Source organism: Staurois parvus, unplaced genomic scaffold (genome assembly GCF_062004578.1).
Source record: "Staurois parvus isolate SC_StPar_1 unplaced genomic scaffold, SC_StPar_1.0 ptg000090l, whole genome shotgun sequence".
Classification (NCBI taxonomy): Eukaryota; Metazoa; Chordata; class Amphibia; order Anura; family Ranidae; genus Staurois; species Staurois parvus.
Window position 1 is genome coordinate 22,927,293 of NW_028317886.1, and position 23,754 is coordinate 22,951,046.

Consider the following 23,754-nt stretch of genomic DNA (forward strand, 5'->3'; position numbering starts at 1 on the left):
TTGGGAGCAGATATCATTGGTTAACCTACCAAGCATGTTTTAATTGACAATGTAAGCATTCTAAAAATGATAAAAAATATTCTTTGACAAGATGTCTATAAAGATGACGGAAATAAAGGCATGAATGGATAAGCCAGTAAAGACAATTCACATAAGGATAACAGGCAGTTAAGTGTGCAGTATTTCACCACAAAATATTTTCTTCAAATAAAAACTCTTTATTTAAAATATGGATGAAACATGAACATATAAAAACCTCAGCATGAAATAACATCTAAAAATGTTGGAATACAATGTTCATGTTTTTTGTACAGACAATTACATCAGCATCAGTATTTGGTAGAGCTATATTCTTCAACCAATAGATGGCAGTGTTTATAAGTTTGTTGCTAAATCTATGGTTAAACTCTATGTCTTGTCTCGAAAATAAAGTTCCTGTTTCCTGTTTGCAGAGAAGCAGTAGATAAACACCTGTGGACTGTGCACTGTTGGGGAGATCTACTGGACAGTGCAAAATCTGGTGCAGCTGTGCATGGTAGCCATGTACAGGTTTTTTTTTTCAAATTGAGCAAGCTGAATTTAGAAGAAGATTGGTTACTATGCACAGCTGCACCAGATTCTGAGTGCTCCAGTTTTAGTAAATCTCCACCTGTGTGTTCTGTAGGGCTATATACAGTGAAGGAAATAAGTATTTGATCCGTTGCTGATTTTGAATGTTTGCCCACTCAAAAAGAAATGATCAGTCTAAAACCAAATTGTGGGTGAACTGTAACACTCAGAGACAGAATACTAACAAAAAATTAAAAAGAAATGCATGTCTAACAAATTATGCACTGATTTGCATGTTCATGAGGGAAATAAGTATTTGATCTCATTCACAAAACATGACTTAGTACTTGGTGGCAAATCAGTTGTTTACAATCACAGAGGTCAGACGTTTCCTGTAGTTGGCCACAAGGTTTGCACACATCTCAAGAGGGATTTTGGCCCACTCCTCTTGGCAGATCCTCTCCAAGTCATTAAGGGTTGGTGGCTGACGTTTGGCAACTCGAACTTTCAGCTCCCTCCACAGATTTTCAATCGGATTAAGGTCTGGAGACTGGCTAGGCCACTCCAGGATCTTAGTGTGCTTCTTCTTGAGCCACTCCTTTGTTGCCTTGGCCGTGTCTTTTGGGTCATTGTCATGCTGGAACACCCATCCACGACCTATTTTCAATGCCCTGGCTGAGGGAAGAAGGTTCTCACCCAAGGTTTGACAGTACATTGCCCTGTCCATTGTCCCTTTGATGCGGCGCAGTTGTCCTGTCCCCTTAGCAGAAAAACACCCCCAAAGCAGAATGTTTCCACCACCATGTTTGACAGTGGGGATGGTGTTCTTGGGTCATATGCAACATTCCTCCTCCTCCAAACACTGCGAGTTGAGTTGATGCCAAAGAGCTTGATTTTGGTCTCATTTGACCTCAACATTTTCATCCAGTCCTCCTCTGTACCATACAGATATTCAGTGGCAAACTTCAGATGGGCCTGGACATGTGCTTTCTTGAGCAGAGGGACCTTGCAGGCACTGCAGGATTTCAATCCTTGTTGGTGTAGTGTGTTACCAATTGTTTTCTTTGTGACTGTGGTCCCAGCTGCCTGGAGATCATTGACAAGATCCTCACATGTAGTTCTGGGATGATTCCTCACTGTTCTCATGATCATTGACACTCCACGAGGTGAGATCTTGCATGGTGCACCAGACCTAGGGAGACTGACAGTTGTTTTGTGTTTCTTCCATTTGCGCATTATTGCACCAACCAATTGTCACCTTCTCACCAAGCTACTTGGCGATAGTTCGGTAGCCCAGTCAAGCCTTGTGTAAGTCTACAATCTTGTCCCTGACATCCTTGGACAGCTCTTTGGTCTTTGCCATGGTGGAGAGTTTGGAATCTGATTGTTTGATTGCTCCTGTGGACAGGTGTCTTTTTTTTGTCAGGTAACAAAATGAGATTAGCAGCACTCCCTTTAAGAGACTGCTTCTAATCTCAGCTTGTTACCTGTATGAAAGACACCTGGTAGCCATAAATCCTGCTGAATGATAAGGGATCAAATACTTAATTCTCTCATGAACATGCAAATCAGTGAATAATTTGTTAGATTTGTTTCGATTTGTAGACTGATAATTTCTTTGCCAGTGGGCAAACATTCAAAATCAGCAGGGGATCAAATACTTATTTTCTTCACTGTACATAATCTCTAACAGGTTATGGATCTAGACACCCAGTCATAGCCAACTACAGAAAATTAGTGTAAGATACAGCAACAGAATAAAAGAAAATAGCCAGTAACACAGCTGCAACAAAGTTTTCATTTGCAAACCTGACAAACCAGAACTAGTAGTCTTGGAAATTCAAGATGAAAATGCTGCAAATAGGAGAAGGTACATGGGAATGTATAAATGAAGGCCAGGACACCCCTCAGATGAGTAGATAGAGAAAGATCAGAAGGCTCAGAGCACAATCTCTCTTAGCATAGCAAATGATCAAATCATACATATACTGTGTGTAAGTGTGAAACTGCTAAAGAAATGTGGGAAAGATTACAAAAGGTGCATGAAAGCTAATCTCAGCATTAAACTGTAATTGATTAGAAAGCTATACCAAACCAAGCTGATGAAAGGCCAGGATATGCAGGATTACATAAGGCACACCCTGGAAATGGTTGAGCACCTAAGAGGTATAGGAGAAGAAGTAAAAGGTTTTCATTTTGCAACAGTATTACTTTTTGGTTTACCAGAAAGTTATGAAATGCTTGTCACAGCACTTGATGCACGTGCAGATGATGAACTGACATTGGAATATGTTAAAAGCAAGCTTATGGATAAATATAAGCATAAAACAGAAGGCATTAATAGTGACAGTGCTTCTACCACAGCACTACATCAGTATTCAGTAGAGATATATTCTTCTACCAGTAGCTGGCTGTGTTTATAAGTTTGTAGCTACATCTATGGTTAAACTCTTTTCTCTAAAATAAAATTCCTGTTTCCTGTTGGCAAAGAAGTGGTACATAAACACATATAGACTGTGCAATGTTTGTTCTGTAGGGCTATATACAGAATCTCTAAAAAAAATTATATTAGGATATTGTTTAGCAGATGTATATAATTGGATAGGAACTTTGCAAATACAGCAGTTAACAGCATGCTACCAACACAGCACCAGAGTAAATTAAAGTGGTTGTAAACCATTACATATACCCGATCAATAGTGGTGCAGCGCTAAAATGGTAAAAATATTCTCATAAAAAACCAACTCATCAAAAGGCATGAAATAAAGTTCATGAACGGACAATAAATAAATGATATAAAGTTCAAAGGTGACTATAGTGCTCTGAACGTGCCTGCTTCACTGGCAATCCGGTGTTTATGCAAATAGTTGTGGAAAAATTGTGCACTCACCAGACGCGCAATTTAAATGTGCATGTAAATATATATCCAAATGTCCTCAGGATGGGCCAGGTGATGGGGTAACTTCCCTCTGAAGGGTAGGTAATACATCAAAAGATTCCAGGGCTTTAGTGATGATCCAAGACAGCCAGAGATCCCCTTAAGGGTTGAGTGGCTGCTGCTTCCTGGAAAAGCAGGAGATTCCCTCTCTGGGTACTGAGATAGATCTGTGTCTTTAACCTCCCTAGCAGTCTGATTATGTCCATATTTCTGTGCTCAAAGCGGTACATTTTTTTGCGTGGAAATATGTATTTTTTTTATTGTAGGCCTGTAATTTTTAGGAATAACTCACTGAAATCTGTCCGAACAAGAGTCTAGTAAACATCCCAGGTAGGATAAAACTTGAAAGACGAAATCATAAATTATAATTTAATAAATAATCATAAAAAATAATAATATAATAATAATAAATTTAATTCAATAATATAAATAAACCAAAAACACTGAAATTTGAAATATAGCGCCAAGTTCGCACATCACTGAGCAAAGTCGCAAAATCGTTTTCAGTGTCTGATGACGAATTTCCCCATGAATCATTATCACTCAATTCTGCAAGTAGTTCTAATTTACTATCGCTGTTCTCTAGCTGGTCTAAAACCGCTTTTGGGGCGCCATAGACTTTTCTCAGTTTCCAGGCAGAAAGAACATTCAAAATGCAGACAGGGGACAGGACAAAGCACTCGGGACAAAATGTATGTGAAATGGTTTGATACAGTAATGTTTTACTATATGATTTTAGTGAACGTCACTTTTTGTCATTTTCAAATCTCCCACCGTTCCGTCCCCTGTACATCCCGACGCTCGCAGGGGACGGAACCCAGATGACAGATGCCGGCATCCGCCGGATTACATTGCCGGAGGGACATCGCGGGAGCACAGGACAAGTTAAGTGATCGAGGGATCGCGGAGCAGCGCCGCATGGTAAGCCAGAGTGTAGCTCGGGGATACCGCTTGTGGTACTGAAACTTTACCCTGAGCTACACTCGGGAATACCGCCAGGGAGGTTAACTGGGCGTCGTCCACATGTGTTCTTTTACATATTTTTCCAGAAATGATACATCCCATAAAGTCCTAATTTCTGCTGAAGTGAGATTTTGTAGATGAAGAAACAATCCCTTAAGGTCATCCTTATCATCATCTATGGTGAACACATCCTTGGATATGATGGATCTAGATGGCCAGACGCGCAATTTAAATGCGCATGTAAATAGATATCCAGATGTCCTCAGGATGGGCCAGGTAATGGGGTAACTTCCCTCTGAAGGGTAGGTAGTACGTCAAAAGATTCCAGGGCTTTAGTGATGATCCAATACAGCCAGAGATCCCCTTAAGGGTTGAGTGGGTGCTGCTTCTTGGATATGCAGGAGATTCCCTCTCAGGGTACTGGGATGGATCTGTGTCTTTAACTGGGCATTTGAAAGTTAATACACCGCCACAAAAAATAAATTATCTGGCAATCAACACTGTGCAAGCTTCAAAACTTCCCCACAAACCTCTTCACTCCATATGGCGTGTGGACGGTCCACAGCAGCAGCACAGGGCAGGTGGCTGTTCCAGGACTGCAGCCCCCCCAGAACACAGGATGGCCAGACAATACAAGTCTATACACAGCACTTTCCTCCCACAGCGGCCATCAACTGTATTCAAAATCTCCAGCCAAACCTTAAGGACAGCTGTGATTGGACAAAACCAGGGCAAGGTCTCTGTCAACCCTTAAGGGGATCTCTGGCTGTCTTGGATCATCACTAAAGCCCTGGAATCTTTTGACGTGCTACCTGCCCTTCAGAGGGAAGTTACCCCATCGCCTGGCCCATCCTGAGGACATCTGGATATATATTTACATGCACATTTAGATTGCACGTCTGGTGAGTGCGCTATTTTTCCACAACTATTTGCACAAGCATCGGATTACCAGTGAAGCAGGCACCTTCAGAGCACTATAGTCACCTTTGAACTTTATATCATTTATTTATTGTCCATTCATGAACTTTATTTAGTGCCTTTTGATGAGTTGGTTTTTTATGAGAATGCTTTTACCATTTTAGCGCTGCACCACTATTGATCTGTTTTATTGAGGTTTTATCTTGGTTACCTTTGTGCATAGCTACTCCCCCTCTTTCTAGCGCGCTCACATAGTCTTACGTTACATATACCCAGTGAAGTGACTAGTCTCAAGTGCTACACAGAGATTAAACAAATCCTCCTACATAAGTCGTACCTGAATATCTGCAATCCTTTCTTCTCTACAGCTGTTTAAACTACTGAATTTCTAATGCTTGTCTAAGAGTTTCGAAAAAAGAGGGTGGAGAGCTGAGATTATACTCTGCAGACCTCAGTGAAAAGAGCTCTGGTAGCTGACTGGAGGGAAGAGACACACCCCCCCTTCACACAGCAGCATACAGGAACAGAGCTGAGGCTGTCAATCTGCTGGAGGTCTCTCCTCTGTCACCATTTTTCTCTTGGTGTCTGGAAAACCTGTCAGAAATGACTCGTGCTGATAGCAGAGGAATGAAGCAGCAGAAAGAAATGGCACTTAGTGCTCTTAATTGAGAGAAGGATACTCTATAGAGGGATATACCTTGTTCATATTTCATGTTTAAAGTTTACAGTCACTCTTATGTTAGCTCTCTCTAGAGTATTTAGGATGAATATAAGTTTAAGGTGGTCCTAAACTTTAGACAATTGTGTAACAACACTGCTCGCAACATACACAGAAAGATTATGCCAAACATTTTCTGTAGACCCATCACAGGTGTAATTGTGATTAGCAATATTGCGCACTTTTGTCTAATCTCTAGCTTTTTCCTCAACATAAGCATTGTCCACCAAGGCCTTTCCTTCTTTTTCACAGGCAGAAACATGCACGGAGACAATCCAAACATGGGTTTATGCATAAGTCTATTGTGCCTTCACGTGATATATCCATTTAAAGTGTTACTGAACCCCAAACAGTAAAATCAGTCTGTATATACAGTAAAACATGCTTGTTATACTCACTGTGGAGGTTAATCCTCTACATTGTACATTGTTTAAAAAACGCTGCTTGAACCTCACTTCTCTGATCCTTCCTTTCTTTCAGTGTCCCCCTCTTATCTCCTGATAAGACATATTGTGTGGAGTCACTCTGCACATGCTCAGTTTGGTGTGTATTGATAAAGAGGTTTTTTTTTTCCTTGGGAGAGTGCATGTGATCAGCACAGGGCCAATCAGCACCTCTCCAGAGGTTCTGCATCCTCCTAGAGCAAAATAAACACTCCTCCTACAAGCTTTAACATGTGCTCTGCTGGACACTGATAGAAGTCACAAGGCTGCTCTAACTGCTGATGAGAAAAGGTATTTAACAATTTATATTTACTAAAATAATTGCGTTTCCATGTTGTGTGTATTGTGGGAGACCAGATATAGTGAATGCAGGGTCCTGGGTTTAGTAACACTTTAAGGTGTATAGTTTCCTCTATTTTTAAGGTTAACCTTGCCAAATAGCACATTGTCAGCTCACTACAGAAAGTTTGGAGCTCCCTGGATTTTTGTCAGGATCAACAGGTATTTTTATGTTTTTTTGCAATATATGTTGTTTTCACATATACAGTACAATATAACAATTCTTTTTAAAGCAAGTCACTGTAAAAAAAAAAAAAGAAGGATCATTTTTTAGATGAGAAAATTTTCTCTATTCTTCATGTCTATAGCAGCTTGTAGAACAGATGATAGAATTCAGATGAGGTTATCTCACTGATGAATTTTTTTGAGAACTAGCCAGCATGCAATTGAACTTGTCAGTAACCATTCAACAACCAGTTTCTGGTGGAGTTGGCTTTTCATCAGAAATTGCTTAGAAGAAGCACACCATTTTTTTCACTTATAGCTCTGTGGAAAGATCTGGAAAACAGGTCCAATTGGACATCAAGGACTAGATTCAAAGCAGTTTTTCTACTTTTTCTATTTCTACAAAACAATGGGCTGTGTGTGATATATTGGACTATCATGCGTTTGCTAACAGAAAAATCCTTATGAAACCTCCTATAAAGTGCATGTGTTTTCTTCTTCACTCATCATAAACTTAGAAATTTGGGGGAATTGCAGATTTATTTCATTATACTTCAAATCATTTCCAGGTTAAAAGATACTTACATTTTGCTGCGTTGCCATACTACTGTATCAGTCACTTTATTCGTTTTCTCTCCAGTCTTTTCAGTCAGTATTGAATTGCATTAGTATTTATTTAAATCACCAGGTATGCGTTTGTATCCATTATTCATGTCTGCTAATATGTTTAAGGAATACAGTAAATGATGTCATCCCTTTTTATCAGGAATCTTTAACAAGTACAGTCATGATGTGGATGAGGAAATTAGAATGACGTGTGATGGAGTTATAGATAGAATACATCTTTATTCATATATGAATATAAAAAGACATCATTCTCAAATCCTGTTCTTCAACAAAATTGAAAACTAGGTTCTTTCTTTTTTAAAGGGCTACTGTAATAATTTTCACTGAGACATCCTTTTCTTTTTTTTTTAATTTATAAACTGATGATTTACATCAGTTTAAATAAAAAGTCTTATATCATTGTGTTTAATATATATATATATATATATATATATATATACACAATATCTCACAGAAGTGAGTACACCCCTCACATTTTTGTAAATATTTTATTATATCTTTTCACGTGACAACGCTGAAGAAATTACACTTTGCTACTATGTAAAGTAGTGAGTGTACAGCTTGTATAACAGTGTAAATTTGCTGTCCCCTCAAAATAACTCAAAACACAGCCAATAATGTCTAAACCGCTGGCAACAAAAGTGAGTACATCCCTAAGTGAAAATGTCCAAATTGGGCCCAAAGTTTCAATATTTTGTGTGGCCACCATTATTTTCCAGCACTGCCTTAACCCTCTTGGGCATGGAGTTCACCAGAGCTTCACAGGTTGCCACTGGAGTCCTTTTCCACTCCTCCCTGACAATATCATGGAGCTGATAGATGTTAGAGACCTTGCGTTCTTCCACCTTCCGTTTGAGGATGCCCCACAGATGCTCAATTGGGTTTAGGTCTGGAGACATGCTTGACCAGTCTATTACCTTTACCCTCAGTTTCTTTAGCAAGGCAGGTTGTCTTGGAGGTGTGTTTGTGGTTGTTATCATGTTGGAATACTGCCCTGCAGCCCAGTCTCCGAAGGGAGGGGATCATGCTCTGCTTCAGTATGTTACAGTACATGTTGGCATTCATGGTTCCATCAATGAACTGTAGCTCCCCAGTGTCGGCACCACTCACGCAGCCCCAGACCATGTCACTCCCATCACCATGCTTGACTGTAGGCAAGACACACTTGTCGTTGTACTCCTCACCTGGTTGCCGCCACACACGCTTGACACCATCTGAACCAAATAGGTTTATCTTTGTCTCATCAGACCACAGGACATGGTTCCAGTAATCTATGTCCTTAGTGCTTGTCTTCAACAAACTGTTTGCGGGCTTTCTTGTGCATCATCTTTAGAAGAGGCTTCCTTCTGGGATGACAGCCATGCAGACCAATTTGATGCAGTGTGCAGCGTATGGTCTGAGCACTGACAGGCTGATCCCCCACCCCTTCAACCTCTGCAGCAATGCTGGCAGCACTCATACGATTATTTCCCAAAGACAACCTCTGGATATGACGCTGAGCACATGCACTCAACTTCTTCGGTCGATCATGGCGAGGCCTGTTCTGTGTGGAACTTGTCCTGTTAAACTGCTGTATGGTCTTGGCCACCGTGCTGAAGCTCAGTTTCAGGGTCTTGGCAATCTTCTTATAGCCTAGGCCAGTGGTCGGCAAGCCGCGGCTCGCAAGCCACATGCGGCTCTTTACACACTTTAATGCGGCTCTTCTGTGTGCCGGGCGCCCGCTCCCCTCCCTTCTCTTGGGCGGCCGCCCCAAAAGTCAGGACTCTGCAGCTAGCCCAGCAATGGGCAAACTACGGCCCGCATACGGCCTGGCGGACCTTTTAATCTGGCCCACGGAGCGTGGCAAACATTGGCTGTCAGGATGTAGGCGGGGCAGCGTGACGAACTCCTCTCCTCTCACAGTCCGTCCTGAAGACCGGAACGGCGCGGGAACACAGCGAGAGGAACGCGCGGAGCAAAGGTAAGTGAATTGACACAATATGGGGAATGAATTACTATAGGGGGGATGAATTACTATAGGGGGGATGAATTACTATATGGGGGATGAATTACTATGGGGGATGAATTACTATATGGGGGATGAATTACTATGGGGGATGAATTACTATATGGGGGATGAATTACTATGGGGGATGAATTACTATGGGGGATGAATTACTATGGGGGATGAATTACTATATGGGGGATGAATTACTATGGGGGATGAATTACTATATGTAGGATGAATTACTATAGGGGGGATGAATTACTATGGGGGATGAATTACTATATGGGGGATGAATTACTATGGGGGATGAATTACTATGGGGGATGAATTACTATATGGGGGATGTATTTTCAGTTTTAAAAATGTGGCTCTCAAAACAAATTTCAATCGTGGTTTTGGCGAGATTTGGCTCAGTTGAAAAAAAAGGTTGCCCACCACTGGCCTAGGCCATCTTTATGTAGAGCAACAATTCTTTTTTCAGATCCTCAGAGAGATCTTTGCCATGAGGTGCCATACTGAATTCCAGTGACCAGTATGAGAGAGTGAGAGTGATAACACCAAATTTAACACACCTGCTCCCCATTCACACCTGAGACCTTGTAACACTAAGGAGTCACATGACACTGGGGAGGGAAAATGGCTAATTGGGCCCAATTTGGACATTTTCACTTAGGGCTGTACTCACTTTTGATGCCAGCGGTTTAGACATTAATGGCTGTGTGCAGGGGCGGACTGACAACTGATGGGGCCCCCGGGCAATAGGGGATCATGGGGCCCCTGTGTCCTTGCCCACACTCAAAGCACACCCACAAAAGCCTATAAAAGTTACCAGGGGCATTTCATGGGGCCCCCTACTGAACTCGGGCCCTCGGGCAGTGCCCAAGTGCTCGAATGGTCAGTCCGCCCCTGGCTGTGTGTTGAGTTATTTTGAGGTGACAGCAAATTTACACTGTTATACAAGCTGTACACTCACTACTTTACATTATAGCAAAGTGTAATTTCTTCAGTGTTGTCCCATGAAAAGATATAATAAAATATTTACAAAAATGTGAGGGGTGTACTCACTTCTGTGAGATACTATATATCTATATATACAGGAGTTAGACAAAAATCGAAACCCTACATGATTTGCAGGTGTGAAAGTGATGAAATGTTTCATGTTGAAAGCGGGAGCAATGTAACATTCTTTTGCTTCTGCTGTGTAATGAGACACCTAGCTAACACCTACATCATTCACTGCGTGCATTGCTAGTAATACGGAGTCAAATCAGAGCTTACTGAGTTTCAAAGATGGCAAATTGTTGTGCCCGCTTGGCTGGTGCCTCTGTGACTGATGTTGCCAATTTATTTGCCTTGTAAGGTGAAGTATAAAAAGTTATGATGACAAGTAAATTTTTCTGGAAATTGTCTGATAAGTATAAGCGCAGTTGACATGGTCAACTGACCGATAGAGACAAAAGGACAGGATTGTGACCCGGAATAAGAAAACTGCTGCAAAAGTGACTGCAGAGCTTAAACTTAGTCTTCACGGGTCATCACTTTTGCAGCAGTTGTGCAGCGATTTGCTCTATGAAGCTCAGTAAGCTCTGACGTGACTTCATATTACTAGTAGCATACACAGTGAATGACAAATGTAAGACCTCTCACCTGTTAGCTAGGTGTCTCATCACACAGCAGAAGCAAAAGAATGTTACATCACTTCCACTTTCAATGCAAAACATGTCACTTTCACACATGCAAATCATGTAGTGTTTCCATTTTTTGTCTAAGCCCTGTATATATGCTTCATATAAATGCAGAATATTTACAATATTTCATACATGATGGTATTTTCTACTAAAACTGAGTGCAGAATCAGCTTTGCAGAGTTTTGCCAACAGAGGAAGGAAGGAAGGGGAACATAGCACCTGAACCTCACTGAAGTCTAAAGGGTGACAAATCTTATTGTTTTCTGACCATTTTCAAGTCCATTTTGCAAGCTTTTGGTTACAAAAGGGGCATGAGTAGCTCGGCACTGCTATGGGGAACATTAAAAATATACAATTCAGCTGGGAGCGGGTCTTTTAAAAAGGCTTATAGAGTAACATTAAAAATACATAATTCATTTAAATAATATTCTTGGGGATGCTATAAAAACCTGCATGCAAAATGGTGCACCTATACAATGTATCTCATATTTACTGGATAAGGGTCTTGTATAGATTTTGGAGGGGATCCCATGCTGTTATTTTTCCTTAAAAGGACAGTACATTGTTTACAAAAAAAAGTGCACTGTCCTTTAACCACTTCCAGAAGATTTACCCCCCTTCCTGACCAGGCCATTTTGTGCGATACGGTGTTGCATTATTTTAACTGAAAATTGCGTGGTAATGCAGTGTTGTACATAAATGAAATTTATGTCCTTTTGTTGCCAAAAATACAGCTTTCTTTTGGTGGTATTTGATCACCTCTGCATTTTTTATTTTTTGTGCTATAAACAAAAAATCCCGAAAATTTTGAAAAAACCCCCAATATTTTTGACTTTTTGATATAAAACACATCCAGTGTAAAAATTTTCAAAATAACATTTCTTTATAAATTTAGGCCAAAATGTATTCTGCTACATGTCTACGTGTAAATTAATTGGTTTACGTGAAAGTTATAGAGTCTACAAATGGCGGTATATATACTGGGATTTTTGTTTTTATTTTTTTTTACCAATAATGGCAGCCATCAGCGACTTATGGCGAGACTGTGGAGGGCATTCTGGGGGGAACTGAATAACTGCTACTGACATCCCCAGCGACAGTAATACAGTGATCGGTGATAATAAAAAGCACTGTCACTGTACTAATGACACTGGGCAGGAAGGAGTTAACATCTGGGGCGATCAAAGGGTTAACAGTGTGCTGTGTTGTGCTTTACATAGTGTGCTGTGTGTGTTTTACTATGTAGACAAGCTGCTTTGTATTGCAATGCTGTGCAGAGCAATACAAAGCAGCCTGTTCCTGCTGACAGGGGAGAGATCTGTATTGTTTACACACAAGCTGTTAAAAAAAAAAGCAAATGAATCATGGCTAGAGGGGTGACCCAGGCAAAAAAAGAGAAATAAAATGGTATGGGGTCCCCTGAAAATCCATATCAGACCCTTAGCCAGGCATACAGCCTGGCTGGCCAGGAAGGGGGAGGTGAGAATGTGTAAAAAAATACAAAAAACAGGCAATCATATACCACTGAAGCTCTTTTCGTGGGAAAAAAAAGGATGTAAATTTCATTTGGGTGCAGCATTGCATGACCGTGCAATTGTCAGTTAAAGTAATGCAGGACTGTAACACAATAAATGTCCTGGTCCGGAAGGGATAAATAAACTGGAGGGCAAGTGGTTAAAGGACATTGAGATATACTTTAAACATATGGACAAAAATTTAAAAAAGAGCTTTCACAAGAGCTGCACCTTTGTAGAACAATCCACCAGGGTTCGCTCTTCAGAGTTAGTGTGAATGAGCCTAATACAGCAGCAGCATCCTGAATTGTAATGCTTATTAGGGTGCAGGAACTTTGTGTGCAGGCACTAGGAAGCAGCTGCATTACCTTGCACCTAGTGATTACTTGTTGCAAGATTGGGTTTACTTTAGACTGACACTTCTTTCCCTTTTTCATTTCCTCTTCTTCTTGCCCATTGTTTTAAATTTGTTTCCCAGTCCACTAGATCTAGATGCCATGTGGTGTTTGGAAGCAAAACTAATGTTGCCTCTGTCATGCTCATATGGCAGCCCTAATAATATTTTCGCAGTTGTGTGGTCTTCCTTTTATCTATTCACAGGGCACTTTCTCTTCTCTCTAGTCTATGGTCTTTATTGATATAGCATATAGTAGTTTTACTGCAGGTCTTAATTGCCTCTTAAGTTCTTTTACTGCAGCATTAAAACTCCACACCAGAGAGCCTTTGAAGGTAAAACAGCTGGTTATGCAGCTCTTGTGAAAGCTTGAGTACTCTTTTTATATTCCTCCACATGTTTAAAGTACACCTTGATGTGCTGCAATTACCTTACTTCTACCAGTGGAAAAAGCTGTTTCCCGGCACAGCCTAGCAAAGCAAAAGACTTCAGAGCAATTAAAGTAGTACTATACTCAATTTGAAAAGAAAGAAAACGCACAGATAAAAATAAAAATGGGTTCATATCAAAAATCAAAGTTATTTTAGAGTAATTAAACCAATTCAATTAATATATTTTTCCTGTGTCACAGAATAGATTGCTTTACCATCAAGACACATATCCATATCATAATAAGTTGGTATAAAAAAGCAGGACATTAGTTACATAGTTATAAGGCTGAAATATAGACATGGGTCTATCCAGTTCAACTTACAGTGCATCCAGAAGGTATTCACAGCGCTTAACTTTTGCCTCATTTTGTTATGTTACAGACTTATTAACAAAATGGATTAAATTAATTTATTTCCTCAACATTCTACAAACAATACCCAATAATGACAACGTGAAAGAAGTTTGCTTTGAAATCTTGCAATTTATTAAAAATAAAAAATGAAAAAACCACATGTACATAAGTATTCACACAGTATTCACAGCCTTTGCTCAATACTTTGTTCAAGCACCTTTAGCACCAATTACAGCCTCAAGTCATTTTGAGCTACAATCTTGGCACACCTATTTTTGGGCAATTTCTATCATTCTTCTTTGCAGTACCTCACAAGCTCCATCAAGTTGGATGGGAACGTCGGTGCACAGCCATTTTCAGATCTCTCCAGAGATGTTCAATCGGGTTCAAGTCTGGGCTCTGGCTGGGCCACTCCAGGACATTCACAGAGATGGCCTGTCGCCACTCCTTTGTTATGTGGGCTGTGTGCTTCGGGTCATTGTCCTTTTGAAAGATGAACTGTCGCCCCAGTCTAAGGTCCAGAGCGCTCTGGAACAGGTTTTCATCAAGGATGTCTCTGTACATTGCTGCATTCATCTTTCCTTCGATCCTGACTAGTCTCCCAGTTTCTGTTGCTGAAAAACAACACAGTTTGGCAAACTCCAGGCAGGCTGCCATTTGCCTTTTACTGAGGAGTGGCTTCCGTTTGGCCATTCTACCATATAGGCCTGATTGGTGGAGTGCTGCAGAGATGGTTGTTCTTCTGGAAGGTTCTCCTCTCTCCACAGAGAAACACTGGAGCTCTTTCAGAGTGACCATCAGGTGCTTGGTTATCTCTATGTAACTGATCCTCATAGCTCCAACTCCAACAGACCTTTTTTTATAGATTAAACGCCTTAGCAAAATTTAGATTAACTAAAGTCACTGGACTTTCAATTTCTTAGTTCCTCAAAGAAAGATATCTGCACTAGAGATGTGTATGATGGAAAATGTTTAGTTTCATTTTGGATTTGTTCGTTAAGTTAATAATTTTGTTTCGTCATATCATATATTTAGATTCATTTTATGAATTTATTTTGTGTCTACGGATTAATTCTGTATATTTGTTATTTTCAAATCGATTTAAAATTTGAATTTCGAATTAGAGAAGATGGCTCTATTTGTTCTATTTTATTCCATTCTATTCTAATCTAATCTATTTTTTTCTATTGTGTTCTATGTTTTCACTTTTATACCTTACTGTATTCATTGAAATATGTTGCCATTTAGAATTCAAAGTCATCTTCAGATTAATTTTTGAGGTTGAATTCAGATAAATCGTTTCATTCTAATTTATTTCTGATTCGTTGAAATTCGTTACTATTGTCACTCAAAAATTCGGACACATCCGAATTGCCGTATAATGAAAATTTCATCAAAATTTCGATTCGAAACTAAACAAATCGTCTAATATTCACCTCTTTATAGGAACAAATCTAGAGGGTTTGACCTTGGAAATGTTCATTTCTATGAATGTCCTTGCCCTCAGTACTCAGCAGCTACACATTAATGCATATGTTTTACTGCATGGTAGAATCAGTAATTATCACTGTTTTAATTCAAATTCCTGGAACTCAGGTACTCACAATGAGGACACTGCTGTCTTGCAGGATGTCACCTATCATCATCTCTAAATTTAGAATAGATGGATCCAGATGATTTAGTAGGGAAAACTTGCTTACTTGCTGTCTACCTTTACCCAATGCAACATTTGATTTACTGGTTGCAATAGGGATGCAAGTACTGATTTGGTATCTATTTGGAAAATCTTAAACAAAATCTTAAACATTAAACAGTCTTTTTTGCTGTAACACATACTTATTTTAAAAAGACTTGGTATGGATGCGACACTTAAAGTGTTACTAAACCCACAACAGTAAAATCAGTCTGTATATGCATGCTTGTTATACTCAGTGTGGAACCTAAGAGGTTAATCCTCTGCATTGTGTAAAAAGGCAGTTTGATCCTGTCTTCTCTGATCCTCCTCTTCTTCTACTGTCCCCAATCCATCTGCTGACAAATCAGAGTCTTCGGGGCAAGCTGTACATGCTCAATTTGATCTGTATTGCTAGAGAGTTTTATTTTTTCTTGGGAGAGTGCAAGTGATGAACACAGGGCCAATCAGCGCTGTCCGGGCAGAGGGTCAGGGGTCCTGCAGCCTCAAAGGACAATCAGGGGAGAAAGAAAATGCCTCCTACAAGCTTTAACCAGTGCTCTGCTGGACACGGATAGAAGTCACAAGACTACTCTGACTGCTGATAAGAAAAGGTATTTAGCAGGTTATATTTACAAAACTAATTGCATTTTCAGGTTCTGTGTACTGTGGGAGACCAGATATAGTAAATGCAGGGTCATGGGTTTAGAAACACATTAATTTTTAACCAGCGATAAGAGGCATATATTGACTGGTGGGTATAGCAGCAACAACAGATCTAAACACTACAAAAATTGTACCCCCATAAAGAAATAAAGCTTAAGCCCTCAACTTCATACAAATTGGACAGTAACACAACAGTTTTGACAGTATAGTTTGTGCTTCTTTTTTATAATACCACACTGAATTGTATTAACAGTTTAATAATATGTCATAACAAAATGTACCAAAACAATTAAGAAACAAAATCATACGTTCACTGAACCTCCTCCCACCCCCCCCCCCCGTTTATCCCCAATACATTAAAAATATAAATCTCAGATATGTGTTTGAGACTGGCTAGCTTTCGGAGAGTGCTTAAAGTGGTTTTAAATGCTCAAGGTTTTTACTGCCATGTATAAATGTAAAAAACCTTCCCTGTGCAGCATCCCACCAGCCCCCCCAATACTCACCTACGCTCCCTCTCAATCCAGAGATGTGCACTAGAGTCTCAGCTATCCCGAGACTCCCTCTCCTCATTGGCTGAGACATCAGCTGGAACCATTGGCTCCCACTGCTGTCAATCACAGCCAGTAAGCCAGTGAGAAGAATAGACACAATGAGCAGCAGGTGCCCCCCATAGCAAGCTGCAAAACCACAGCACACAGCAGCTAAGTATAGCATGTTTGTTGTTTAAAAAACACCTTTCGAATCACTTTAAGCATTTAAATAGGCAACAGTTTGAAAGAGCTCTGCAACATGGGCCTCTGCTGCCCACAGAACAGTTGTCCTAAAAGTACCAGCCATTTGGGTATCACATGCATAAGGAAACACATGACTATATGCCGAAGGTGAAAAAGGTCAAAGCGTGACAACCCACCAAACATCTCCAATGTGAGCTGTAAACTAGTTTAACAGTGTAGACTGCAATTCCTACTCTTTTTGCACTTCCCCTCCTGTTGAAGAGTCCAAGGTGTTCACCTGTTCTGCCAACCCCCTGGCACTGCTGGCACTCCTCCTCATCATTCTTCACTTTATAACCACCACCAGTGATTTTAAAATGTACAAATCAACATGAAAATTTCATTATCTTGCTGAAAAAGGCCCCGAAATATTGTTGCGCCTACATTCTCAGTATGGAATCTTTTGTACTAGACCCTATTTTTTTAACGACCCCTTTTTGAATAAAAAAAATCAAAAGTTGGGGCATGGTTTGACTATGGCAGCGTGAAGACGCTCACTTTGGAGCTCTGCATGGACCGGGACAGATAATCGGCCAGACAAGCCTCACTACCCAGATGGAGGGGGGGGGGGAATAACCCATTGCTTTCTCCTGCCAGTGCCCTGCACCTGCTCCCACGGCCTTGGGTAAGATGGCGCTGCTGCACCCCAGCTCCATAAGCCCAGTCTCAGCTAGGAAGGCTACGCAAACCGCGTGATCACCCGCTGATGCGACTGCAGCCTCCCTGATTCTGTCTCCAGTGCTCCCACGGGAGGACTCCTTCTCCTACTCTAGCCAAACTGGTGGACTGGATGGCCGCATTGAGGGATCCATTAGAGATTTCATGGTGGACTTTCCCATTGAGCAAGATCTGCAGGCTATAGCAATCTCCATTGTCAATGCTCTTTCACCGTGAGCCCCATGACCTCCACCAACAAGTGGACACTGTAAAGGAAAGGATGACGGACTTGGAAAATTCAGCCACCGCCACTGACACCAGGCTTGCAGCCATAGAGGTGGATCAGCAGGCCTTCCCCCGCCATCTTATTGAAGTGTACCTTCACCTGGATGATGGGGAGAATCGTAATAGGCAAAACAATCACCACCTCAGGGGGATCCCGGAGGCCACGAGTGGAGTGAATCTGCATGCCACAGTGACGGCTGTTCTCAACCAGCTACTAGGGAAACAGTGAAGCTGGAACTTTATTGGGTCCACCGTGTTCTAGGCCCTCTTGCACCCTCTCCATCTCTGCCTCTCCACCTCCTCCACGAGATGTCCTTTGCAGGGTACATTTCTAAACAGTAAAAGAGGGAGACCAAAGGTCCCATAGACTTTGACAGTGAGATGATTCGAGTATATCCAGATGTCTCCAGACAGACCCAAGCTATGAAGGGGATGCTTCAGCCCTTATTGTAGGTAACACGGTAGGCAGATGCAACATATCGCTGGGGCCATCCTTTTCATCTTATTGTACGCAAGAAAGGCACTGAATTCTTCTTGTGCTCTCTAGACCAGTTGCCAGCACTGTTCGGTTTCCTGGACAAGCCTGCTGTGGAGGTACCTGTCACGATCGCGGCATCAGACCCCAGACCTTCTCACCAAACTCATGACCGAAGGGCTAACCGATCTACAACCGCTATGTGACGTGCGTAACAATGCCACACCCAGCTGCACCCTGCACAATGATTTTCCAGCTAATGGATACCGATTGATGTGCCAGCAGCCTGAATCGATACATAGAAAACAGCACAGCACAGCAAGGAGATAACAGGGAGAAGTTAAAGGGTTAAGTTACTTGCCATTAAGCCTTGGATGTAAGCAGATCACGTTTCAGAGCAAAATGCACAGGTCTCCCCAGGTGGTATATTGATGTTAAAAATTGGGAGATGTCTTCAACTACTACTCTTAGGCTTGACAGCCTGCTTTAAAGTTTCCCAGCAGGGGGTGGTTCTGGCGTAAAAGACCAATCCCCTGTTTAGGGAGGGATCGTCAGGCGGAACCCTAAACTGGAGCCCACATCTTTCATAATTCATATTCTGGTCCATAACTTGCCATCTGCACAAGCGACAGTCCACCCGTGGGTATATTATTATGCAGACAAGTCTGAGGATTATTTAGATACAAATTATGAAATTATATTTTGAACGGTTTACAAATTCTATGTTTCGGCTTCCCTGATGGTCCGAGATAAGCTAGTGACCCATCAAACTGTTTGCCTGCTCATTGGCCATCTGATGAGGTGTCCGGTTTTTATGTAGGTCTCTCATATTCCAAAATATGAGACATAGGGGAAATATTGATTTGAGAAGTGTTCATCTAATTCTGTCACCTATGCTGAGCTAGGTTTATTAGCTCAGAGTCCCTTTCAGCTCCTGGGAAGGCGTGAAATTACACAGGTACTTTGGCCAGTGAGACTCAGCTCTCTTGGGAAAGCTGGTCCTATCTCTGCCTAGGTGAGAAAGGATACAGCTTTCACAGACAGCTCGGCACCTAACTAAAGATGTCTTGGCTGGCCAGTGACCCATAAACAGCACACACACACACAGACCAGATGTCTCCTCTCACTGAGAGGGAGGGGTGGGGGAAGGATAAGGGAGAAATATATGTGTCAGGACAGTTAATCCCTTTGCCAAGATGGAGGTTGAAACCAAAATGGTTAAACCGCGTCCATGGGTATATGCTGTTACAGTGCCCAACTGGCTAGACTATTTACTGTGCTCTGATGCAGGCACTTCCATGCCAGGGCTGCAGAGGACTCGAAGACCCTATTCCAGAGCCTCCAGTCACAAGACCCCTAGGCAGAGACCCCCCCCCAGACCTCACCTGTCTCTTCTGAGGACTGACTGGACCTGCTTTCCTGTGCCTGGCCAGTTGGCCTTGGTTCTTGCTCATCTACCCACTGACTCTCCTGTTCTCCCGAAGCACCGTTGATATTTTCCTGACTGGTTCGGGCCTCAGAGGATTTAATCGCCCCTGTGTCCTCCATTGGCTCTGTTGCTCTTGGGGGACTCCCTCTATACCTCCTTCCTTTCTGATTAGTCAGGGGGCAGAGGATTTGTACCCCTTTCCTCTGGGTGGCACGGGGGGCGAACTCCCTAGCCTTAAGCTCTGTTCCCCTGAGGTCATTTGGGGTGTTTACATCCTGTGGGTTGGAATATGCTCTTTCAGCCAGGGTTGGCTATGGTTATGATTATGGTTATGGGTATTGCTGGAGGTGTTTTATGGTTATGCCTGTCTTCCCCTATTATGCCTCTCTAGTTTGGTATGGTGCAGGGCACCCGACCATTTTGTAGAGTGTCGCTATGACCACAGATGGACTCCCTTCCCCATTGTTTTGGGCTTGTTATACCAAGACCAGTTACTGGTCCATGGCTCATTGCTCGTATATCCTAGATTGTAAGCTCCAATGAGCAGGGCCCTTGAACCCCTCTTGTATTGAATTGTATTGTTACTGTACTGTCTCGTGTACTGTCTACCACCATAATGTAAAGCGCTGAGCAAACTGCCGGCGCTATATAAATCCTGTATAATAATATAATAATAATACCCCCTTGAGGGAACTTGGGATTTGTCTCACTCCTTATCTCCTGTTATTTTCTTTCTGTACTTTATACTCTTAACAACGGGGTTTGGCTATCTACCTGGGGCATGGGGTCTATCCTGTGGCCTCCTCTCCTCCATTATGATCAATGTTCTTTGACTTATTTGTCTTTGATGTTCCTTTCTGGTGTTAAAATGGGGGGGGGGGGGTTCTTGGGCCTTTGGTGCCTGGCTGACTAAGGGGTCCTGATGTCTATACTCAGCCAGGGGACTTGTCAACCTGGCTGAGGAGTGCCACTTTGACCATATCCTGACCTCAGACGAGAGAGACAGTGCTTCCTGCATTACTTTGCCATTTCTGTTTCCTTTCATGTGCTTTTTTCTCTTACTTGCAGGTCTCTGGCTTTGTCTTTTTCCTTCTTACTCTCTACCTTTCGCCTCTATTTTTCTTTCTCCTTTTATTCCCTTCCTCTTCCTGCCCCTTGCCTCCTGTTCCTACCTGTCCTCATCCTAGCTATGTCATCTATCTCATACTGCTACATACTGGGTTTTTTCCCCAACATGCATTGCCTATGTGGTGCTATGTCCGCTACTTAGGGTTCTTGTTCTTGACCCTCGGGATCCCCTCAGTAATCCTGATACTTTTATCCATCTATGATATACCAAGTTGCAACCTGTAGACTATACCTTAAGGAGCCCCTCAGTGGGGCCACTTATTGACATCCACAGTCAGTCACTGATGTTTCTTTCTTTTTTTTATCACATCTGCCATTAGTCCTGACTATCATTTTTTTTCTCCTGTTTGATATGTAACCCTTGCAGTCTACTCAATGACATTTCTGACTCTGCTATTTGTATGCCATTTGCTACCATATTTCTGTATGTAATGTATCATGCAACTTTTGGTTATGAAAAAGAATTACAAAGAAATAAAATCTAGTTTTTCCCCCAGTCCCCCAAATTATTGTTACGTCTACATGCACACTAATAAATCGCTTGTACAAGGCCCCATTTTAAAGAGGACTTCCATCAGCCATTTGAAAATCTAGAAATGTATTCACTGAAAATGCCTACAAAATATTGTATTGCCTGTGTCTGCAGTGTTAAGTCATGTCACAGTTCTAATTTTGGGACCCCCACCAACCATTTCAACATTACATTGCACAATATGTAAGCAACTTTTGTAAGCTACATTTTCAAAGATAGAAATAAGGTAGGTTTGAATGTAAAATCTAAATTAAAGCATACTGTTCAAGCTACAGCCAGTGGTCCAGACTGGATACCCAATTGTTCATGTTGTTTTCTCCTTACCTTGAAGAGTGACCCATGTGGTTTAGGCACAGTTTTTCATTTGCAGATACATATGTTGCTCAACTTCTACTAGCTACATAACTTTTCCCTTGTGTACAGGATATCGTGATTATTGAACCATTGGACTAGGCCATATTTTAAACAGGACCCACACCAGCCAGTTGTCAACTCATTCATGACCAAAGTCAAAACAATCCTTAACACCTAAACCCAATTTTGCATATTTGGCATGTGTTAGTAACACTGTACACATCATAACAACTGCTTAGTATATCCAGGTGGATTATACCTTGTTTTTTTCAGGACATGTTGGGCTTTCAATAGGTTGTTAATATAAATTTATTTCTCCTGATTTTGTTTTATTATTAAAGGAAAACTGGTCAAAAATATTTTTTTAAAGTTAACTGTATAGTTTACCACCATGACCCACCACCAAAAAACCTGCAAAATAAATTATCTTACTCCTGAAAAATTGCAACAATACCATGTATTTGTGCATTATTAGTTTTTTGTACCAGTAGTAGAGCCAAGAAACAGTATCATGCATTTTGTTTTTGTTTTCTTGTTCTACCTAAACACACTGAACCTGACACTGCCACTGCCACTAACTGACAGTAACATTGACATTAACTGACAAAATAATTAACACTAACTAACTGACTCTAACCCCGACAATATACTGACACTAACACTGGAACTCACTAAGCCCTGATCTAGTCAATCTTTATTTTATCTCTATGTTTTTTTTTCTTTTCTTTTTTACAGACTTCTCCTTTAGCAAGGAGGAAAGGATACAGTGTATGTTTTACTATTCACACAGAAGAAACAGGGTGGGCCTTCACAGTAGTAATCACTGTGATTGGCTAATCACAGTGATCACATGATTGGGAGCCATTTTTTGGCTATTGATCATTAGAATGAGACCTAGAACTGTCAGAACAGCTAGAACAGCTCCTAGAACAGCTCGGTCTAGTTGTTGAGAGTGCGTGATCGAGAGTGCTTCCAGCACAGACATGGGAGTGCATATATGACTAAATAAAGCCTACGTCCTGAACGCTGCATGCTTTATGTGGTTGTAATTTGGGTAATCTAAAAATGAACTTTAGAATGTAATTTATTCACAGAAAAAAATAATGTTGTAGTGCCTACATGCACAGTATTTACTCTTTTATACTAGACCCCATTGTAGAATGGAACACCAACAGCCATTTTAAAATTCTGAAATAAAAAAGCACTCCCAAAAAATAAAAGGCAGGTACAGCAGCCACTTTCTTCCTCTTTCCTTCCACTTTTTGAACTGAAGAACCCACTAAAAGCAGATCAGTGTGAAAACAGCCTAATTGTACCTGAAAACACTCTAACATCTCTCCCTAGTCTGCTATATCACTGTACAACATGCCGTTAGTGTGCCTTCATTATAAACATGGATGTTTTCAGCAATGGCCACCAGCATGTAGCCATCCCTAGAAACACCCAAGTTCTGTAACCAGTGATCAAACCTAAATAATGCCTGCAGATAGTTTCACACATTGAATTTTTTTTTTCTCTGAAGTGAAAAGTAAAAAATGTCAACTAAATATAATATATCATAATTTCTTTTGTTCAAATATACATGCAATATAACTTAGAATTATCCCTCTCCAGCACATATTTATTTAGCCTATTTGTACTATATGTTATATATTTTGAAAAAAAAATGCTTAACAGCAGAAAAACAGAAATAGTATTGTTTTGTTTGACTTTTAAATTATTATATGTATAATTAAAGACTTTAATGATTTAT